Raw genomic sequence first — 8,145 nt, 5'->3', positions numbered from 1 at the left:
ACGAGATCAAAAAAAAATCATGGGCGACTTTTTGCTTTCACGGTGGTGATGGACACATTTCCAAGAGAGCGTGTATCTTTTATATTTGTACTGGCTTCTGCGTTTCCCCTGCAACAAAGCCCTCTTGTGAGATTTTAAACTTATAAAAGTATATTATGCCTGAAAGCGTGCCCTTGGGACTGTTCACAGCTGTACGACTAAATGATGAATTTATTACAGTTCCTGTAATTCCTCCAGTCTCACCAAACACAGTGGTTCCTCAGGAATATGCAAGTTCATAGACGCTGAGCTAGCATTTCTATAAAACTGTTTATTTTTTAACCTGAGGAGAAAAGGAGTTACATGTTGGCATCCGTACGTGCCGTTTTAAATCATTGACGCAGTGTTTTGACATTTTGATGCAAAATGGATCGAGGAATTTTCCATGAATAGATTTGAAGGGGAATTTTAATTTTTTTACAGCGCACCTGAAAAGCTAACATTACTTTGGAATCAATTCACCCACAAATATGATTGCCTTTTATTACTACCTGAGGAAATGAGAATAACAAAATACCTCTTCCAAAATGATAGCGTGATTTGAGAGAAAACCGAAGCTCAGCGGATTTCCTTAGTCGCCTGAAGTTTTGCGTGATTCCCTAAATGGTTAAATCTTTATGGGTGTATTGCCGCCATCGACAACGTGCCGGATCAGACTCGCCCATGAGCTAACGGTTTCTAAATGTTAAAATACTTTTAAAAATTCAAAGGAAGGGTGATATTTGTTGACATAGCGTTTTATTGGCAAACAGCTGTGCTCATTCATTTATGAATCACCTGTGGCTGCTTTCGTGCTATGATGAAATAGATAAAACCACATGACCCACAGAACTGAAAATATTGACTATCAGGCCTGAAAACGTTTGCTGATTTCTGGTTTTACGTAGTGAGTTAAGCAACCACTAATTTTGGAATTCTGTAGGTTAGGGAGCCAATAGATGTAGGTAGATGTCAACCACCCATTCAGGGTTCTTGCAAATGACTTGAACAGGACATGAAAACATTCAGACATTAGAAATGAGAGATCCAGAAAGGAGAACAGTCACATATGTTGGCACGAAGAAAACCCCAAGGAAGAGATGCAAGTTGAGCGAGATCTTTGGGGATAAGGCAAATCTTGGAAGAGAAAGCACCTCGTTAATTTAGGGCATCTTTTTCCAAAGCAGGTAAGGTGGGGACACCATCCTTACAGGTGGGTGTTTCTGCCTGGGGTGGCAAGAGCAGTGGCCTTTGGGGTCATCACCATCCCAACTCTACCTTTCCTTCCTCCTTGTCACCTCCTATCCCGTCCCGAGCCAGAGGGTCTACACAAACGAGTATTGTGCCTGTGAAGAGTTGGACTCTGTTCATCAGTTTTAGCGGAAACTAACAGAAAATAATCATCCTCACAGGGTCACACAATGAGGAAATGCATGCTCGCACACAATGAGGAGTGCTAGGCACGGAATCATTGGGTTTGGCCATCTTCCTCGTCTTGGCTTTGTCTATAGGCTAGCTTCACTCGTGGTGTTGAGATGTAGACTGGACATCCCTGGGGATGTCCACAGGTGGCAGAAAGGGACCCCTCTTATCCTGTGTCCCTGTCCCGGGGAGAGGGAACTTTATCTAATAGCTCCCTGGAAGACGTGATCTCCTGTTTTTATGTAAAGTTGTGTTATATGCCTACACTTAACTCATACATGATGTGGAAAATGGAACCACCCATGGTTACCTTGATACAATCAGCATTTCACCAAAATCCTCCCTTGGACTATATGACCTCAGGAAGGAGAAATGGATACCCCCCCAAAACTGGTGTCTACTAGCAATAAATAAGGGGAGATTGGACGAAAGTTGGCATCAAATACTCAATAAGAGTTTCCTAAATTGATATAGGACCTGTACCCTGAAAAAACAATCATTTTTACTCCAGAGCTGTGAGTACCAGGATACCCCAGCTTTTTCTGGGATGTGCAGCTGATTGCGAAGACTCAAGTACCAACGATTTCTTTTTTGCTTCTTTCTTCAGAAATCCTTTGGCCTATTTCAATTTCCTTTCTTGCGTAATTTGTTAAAATTAGCCAGGACAGCTGTGCGAACACTTGCCTCGGCTAATTTCAAACTGGCGTGTGTCCAGTATCATGGAAATTCCACTTCCTATTGGTCTGAATAACTGTGGTCCACAGGTACAGGCAACAAGGCTGTGGTCGTTCCCCCAGTCAGATTTCACAGTTGGTAGATCTTGTGATCTGTTTAGTTTCACTGGTAGCCCCTATCTTTTGTCAGAACCGAAGTGTGGGAAGCCAGCCCAGCTCTGAGGTCAGCTTTGGGTGCAGAGAGGAAGACACTCCTTCCAAATTCCCTTTTTGTGAAGCACTGCTTTCTTCATAATGCCCTTGGACCTTACAGAGTGACTTCTCTTTGGTCTCATCGTGTAGAGGCAAGGAGAAGCCCTACAATTTATCATCTTTGGATGAAAACGGGGGAGAACTTGTCTTTTCAAAAATTGAAAGAAAAGAATTTTCTACTTATGAAAATCCCTGTTGAGGTGTAGGAATAGGCTGGTCAGACATAGTAATACAGCAACAGTGTTTCACAGGGTCAGAAACCGTCCATGTAATTCCATTTTCATTTGTGTCTTGAGAAATGGAATATTGCCGGCCATATCAGTAAACAAAGAATGTCAGTCATCAGCAATTTCAGCCACCGCATATGGTGAGCCGCTGAGCCCTGAGGGAACCCAGGAAGGAAAAGAAAGAATTCCTGCCATCTAGCAGCCATCAGGCTGCAGCCGCTCTCCACGGTGAGCCCTGAGGAAACTCAGGATGTGAAAACACAGGACCCTGGCCCCAGAGAGCTGAGGTGCCTATCAAAGGAATGCTTTCAGTGAGCCCAGACTCTCTTGCATCTTCTCATACATAGAAAAGCCCTAAACTCCTTAACATGAGGTATCCGGTTTCCTTCCATTAATAGTGATCTTTTGTTCCCACTACCTGCCCTTTGTTGCAAAACTTCGATATAACATAGCTACGCCTTCACCTCCTCGGACCAGTTCTCTCAGGGTTACTTGAGATGATGCCTCCCGGGCTTGAAGTCCTAAAAATATTCGCTGAATAAAACATGACTCTCAACTTTTAGGTTGTGAATATATATATATATATATATATATAATTTTTATTCGACAGTCTCAATGTTAGAGATTAAATGATGCAATTATTTGGATAGTTGCAGGTATAAAGGTTAATGGAAGAAAACTTAAATTCTGCTGTTGTCAGTAAAATGTCAACCTACTCTACGTAATTTTAGTAGACATATATTGAAATCTCCGTTTCACATTGCATCTGTGACCATACTGGTATCTGTTAGAAATAGACCACAAAGATGCAATCAGTGTTTTTAACAAATATCTTGTTAGATTTTAATTCTTTGGGGCTCTGAATTGTGTCTTCTAACTCTCCCAAATTTGAGTCTAGGTACTTTTGGGTTAATTGATTGCCTGACATCAGCCTGTGAAACTAAGCATAAGAAAAACATTAGATGCTATTACGAAGCGCTCAAGAAAGTGTAATAACTCACACATGTGTCCTTCAACCTTGCATAATGTCCTATTGTTAGGGTTCATTATTACCTGTCAACTTAGTCCCTTTTCCATGTAAAGTGAGGTACTTTATAAAGTTTTCGTCCATCAATTTGTTTTTTAAGATTTTTTTTTGATGTGGACCATTTTTAAAGTCTTTATTGAATTTGTTACAATACTGCTTCTGTTTTAGGTTTTCCTTTCGCTGATTTGTGGGTTTTTTTGGCCGTGAGGCACGTGGGATCTTAGCTCCCTGACCAGAGATCAGACCCACACCCCCTGCCTTGGAAGATAAAGTCTTAACCACTGGACCGCCAGGGAAGTACCTGTCCATCAATTCTTAATGTTTGAATTTCCTATTATCACATTTGGATAAACGTATGTCTATACTGTCTACTCTAGTGAGCTGCAAATTACATTCTGATACCTGAAGGGAGTGTATATAAACCTTTATCCCAAGTTTGCAATTTATTCCTAGCTTATTTACAGTAGAAACAATTAAATATACGAAAATGCGAGAATGTGAAACACGGGCATTCCTATCGGCACCACCGTGGGTTGCTGTCGATTTTTTTTCTTGGTGTACATCTTTCTTTTTCAGCAATCAATATTGCGGTGATTGTGTTGGAAGCAATGGCTTGACTTTTCCACCATCTACTCAGGCTGTCCCGTGAGTTACCTGCGCTGTCTGGGAGACACATGTGGCATGACCAAGACACAGCTCCATCACGGAGATGGTGTTGCTTGGTTGTTTGTCACTTTGTTTCTCTCTGCTCTCCTCCTAAAAGAAATAAAGGGTAACTGAGGCTTTCTATTTCTCTTCTAAATGTGCACTCAATGATGCTTCTCTTTGAATGACGGAAATGTTGGGTTTACAGAGCCATAACAGCTACCCTTGGGGTGTCTCCTTTCTCTGAAAAAAAAAAGTTTGTTTTTTCATCTGAAATGAAAGCATTGAGCCTTTCAACTCAAGGGAAAAAATAAACATGGAGTAAGTCTTCTCTGGTGTTGATACAATTCATCCTGAGTCCTTTCCCAGCAATATGGTGGCTATATTTTCCTAATCATACTTGGCCCACATGCACCAGGAGGAAGTGGGGGGCACCGGGATAAAGAAGGATGTTGAGGCCAGGAAAACTGTCCTGGAACTGACCATTTCTGTGTCCTTGACTCTCCGGTTACCTCATTAACTCCTGTCACCTCATCTATAAAGTGGGCACCATTCTATCTGCTTTCTCCTTTTTCTTGTAAGGTTGGCATGAGTTCGGGTTCAATAAACATGCATCTCCATTCTTCTTTTTCTTCTCTCATCCCATCTCCCTTTCTCTTCTATGGGCAGCTCCCTTCCTTTTCTTTCTCCCGGTGGGTAAAATGACAGAGAGCAATTGTTTAATCAGTATTTTTTATTGAAGTAGAGATGATGTACAAAGTTGTGTTAATTCCTGCTGTACAGAAAAGTGATTCGGGTATACATATACATGCATTCGTTTTTTCATATTCTCTTCCATGATGGTTTGTCACAGGATATTGAATATAGTTCCCTGTGCTCTGCAGCAGGACCTTGTTCTTTATCCATCCTATGTATAGTAAGTTACGTCTGCTAACCCCAAACTCCTATTCCTTCCCTTCCCCGCCCCCTCCACCTTGGCACCCACGAATCAGTAAGAGAGAGTATTTTAAGTAGGAGCTGCCCTTAGGAGTCCTGGCTACATGGCCCCCAAATTAGCAGCTGCTCGCCTTCTTCAGGGGAGTGAGTCTGGGCGAAGCCTGGTGGCTCATTCACCGCCACCGTACACCCCTTGCCCCGCGGCTAGGAGCAGTTATCATAAACTGGCTCCCGATAAGCTCCGGACAGGTTGTATCTTAATCTTGTCTAAGATCAATGAGACACTCGTTTCCTCCAGTCCAAGGGAGCGTTGCTGTTTAATGTTCACCAGCACACGGAGGAAAACGGGGGGCATGGAAGGTATTTTCAATAAACACTTGGATGTGATTGGATAAAGCTGAGTGGAGCACCGTGGTGAGTTTCCTAGGGCTGCTGGAACAAAGTACCGCAGACGGAGTGGCCTAGCTCTACAGAAAAGTGCCATCTGGGGGCTGGAAGTGCAAAACGAAGGTGCTGGCAGGGCCGCGCTCCCTCTGAAACCCGTAGGGGAGGATCCCTCCTCGTCCCTCCCAGCTTCTGGGGGCGGCCGGCCATGCTTGGCGCTCCTGGCCTTGTAGCTGCATGTCTCCAATCTTCTCCCCGTGTGCCTGAGTCATCACATGGCATTTCCTTCCTCTTAGAAGGTCAAGTCCCACCCTGATGACCTCATCTTGGCTTATTTGTATCTGTAAAGGCCCTAATTCCACATAAGGTCACATTCATACATATGGGGCTTCAGACTTCAACCTAGCTTTTTCAGGGACACAATCCACCCAATAAAAGGTATGAGAGACAAAGCAACAACAAAACAACAATATAAATTCATAGAAGAAGGGAAAACCTGGTATCGGAGTCCATCGGGTTGACTGTAATGCCAAGAACGTGTAACCTAAACTCAGTTCCTAAGTGTTCAAAATATCATGGAGTACCAGATACACACTGAGTGAGTCTGCAGGGCTTAAACCTCTTCGGGTCAGCACACTCCTGACACTGAAGCATGAGCCTCGTCCTACAGCAAGACCACGCCACGTACGCACACGAGACACGTTCTCAGAGCTCTCACCAACTTCAGAATATCTCCGGTGTCCTCAGATCTCCATTCCAAGAAGGGCCGGCTCGCAGACGTTCAGCTGACAGGCGGGTCAGAGCCAACTGAGACCTGGAGAGGTTGGGGGGATTCCAGGGAGAAACGGAAAATGATGAAAGTCTTGGCAAAAGGCTACTAGAATATGTCTAAAGAGAGAAACACCCTTCGGAGGAAACGGGACTGGTTAAAGGAGCAGTCTTCAGTCCACGTCTGAGCGACTGAGCAGGGTCCAGGGTAATATGCCACGTAACTGCAAAATTTAAAAAACTCTCAGCAGCTCCCTCAACCTCTCTTGGCAGCCATTGCCCAGAAAACTCGGAAGAGTGTTTACTGACTGTTGACTAGCTGTCCTGGAGGAGAGGACGATGAGAACGGAGAGGAAACCTTGAGCATCAGAGGCTTATAGACTCGCACATGACACGGCTCAGGCTGCCGCATCACGGGAGCCCAGACGGGCTGGCTTATTCAAGAGACATTTATTGTCTCCCAGTTTGGAGGCTGGACGTCTGAGATCAAGGTGTCAGCAGGGCTGGTTTCTAGGGAGAGGTCTCTTCCTGGCTTGCAGATGGTGGCTTCTCCCTGTATCTTCACGTGGTCGTGCCTCTCGGTACCTGCAGAGAGATAGACAGAGAGAGAGAGACAGAGAGAGAGAGGGAGAGAACACGCTCTCTTCCTCCTATCAGGACACGAGTCCTATCAGATTAAGACTTCCCTCTGAGGACCGCCTTGATACTTAGTTACCTCGCAAAAGACCTGTCCTGCCCTTGTTCACTCTACCAAGTACAGTCACACTGAGCATTCCTGTTTGTAGCAAGTTTCTTCTTGCATATCAAATACCGAAGCCAAGATAAGCAGATATACATGGTGTACGTCATCTCTACACCCAAAACATGAGTTCATTTTCACAAATATAATTTAGCAGGGAGGAGAACTTTGCTCTGAACCAGACTGTCAAACTCTCTTGTACTTAGGAGTCACCTAAATGTTGGTTTTACCTTTTGTTTCAGTGTGGATTTATCGTCCACTTGTCATGTTCAATGCTGGCGACCCTTATTCTATGTACCAAGCAGGGGGGCCAGGATGGTTCACTTCCCAAAAGCCCTGCTCCTCCAGGATGCTCTGAAAATGGAATTTATATCCCGCCTCACGGAGTTCCTGCTGTGTTTGTGGATAACATCACCACGTCATCATTAAAGTGAGATGCTGCTTTGCAGGGGTGGGTTGTAAAACCTTCTCCTGGCAGAGAGACCTGCGTTCGGAATTTCCCTTGGAGCACGAGGGACTGTTGCTGGGATGGAGGCTGAAACCACATGAGACTGGTCTTTAAAGAAATCTGGGAGGGCTTTTCCTTCATTTGAAACAGGAAACGGAGAGCCCCGAGGGGGAGTCGGAACGGTTGTCGGGGGTGGCTCTCTCTTGCAGTTGGGGAGAACGGAGGGAGAGCTTGGGGATCTGAGGTCTCCTGTGAATCAGGTTTGGGAAAAACAAGCCACTGAACTTGTACCAGGAAACTTGGTGTAACCAGGATTTTATTGCCCATCTGGAAGATGTTTTTAGGTGTCCAGAGCCTTTAAGAGGAATATCTGCATTTTTGCAAGCAGAAACACGCTCACTACACACCAAAGACATCAGGGCTTTGCATTATCGTGTGTAGGGTGAAGGATGCCTACAGCATGGATTTTTAACCCTCCTTTTCAAATTCCTGTGCTAAATAAGTATAGGATTCTCTAACTGGGTTGAACCATAGCAGAGGTGAAGAATAAAAGGAAATGATTTGGAAATGTCCTAATACTTAATAATTTAGGTCACTTCACCACT

General features: G+C 44.3%; 1 long non-coding RNA gene across 2 annotated transcripts; it reads right to left on the bottom strand.

Annotated features, from left to right (window-relative positions):
- Positions 1–3,150: 3,150 nt before the first annotated feature.
- On the bottom strand, positions 3,151–4,950 carry LOC137217483 (uncharacterized). 2 transcript variants are annotated; one of them, XR_010940109.1, is made up of 2 exons: positions 4,749–4,950; positions 3,151–4,376 (listed from the first exon to the last, which is right to left on the bottom strand). It is a non-coding gene; the product is annotated as an uncharacterized lncRNA (long non-coding RNA). The 2 variants fall into 2 exon arrangements; XR_010940108.1 differs by having other exon boundaries at positions 4,778–4,950.
- Positions 4,951–8,145: the final 3,195 nt, after the last annotated feature.

Source organism: Pseudorca crassidens, chromosome X (assembly GCF_039906515.1).
Source record: "Pseudorca crassidens isolate mPseCra1 chromosome X, mPseCra1.hap1, whole genome shotgun sequence".
Classification (NCBI taxonomy): domain Eukaryota; kingdom Metazoa; phylum Chordata; class Mammalia; order Artiodactyla; family Delphinidae; genus Pseudorca; species Pseudorca crassidens.
The sequence above is the reverse complement of the archived record's forward strand: the minus strand, read 5'-3'. Positions and strand labels throughout refer to the sequence as shown.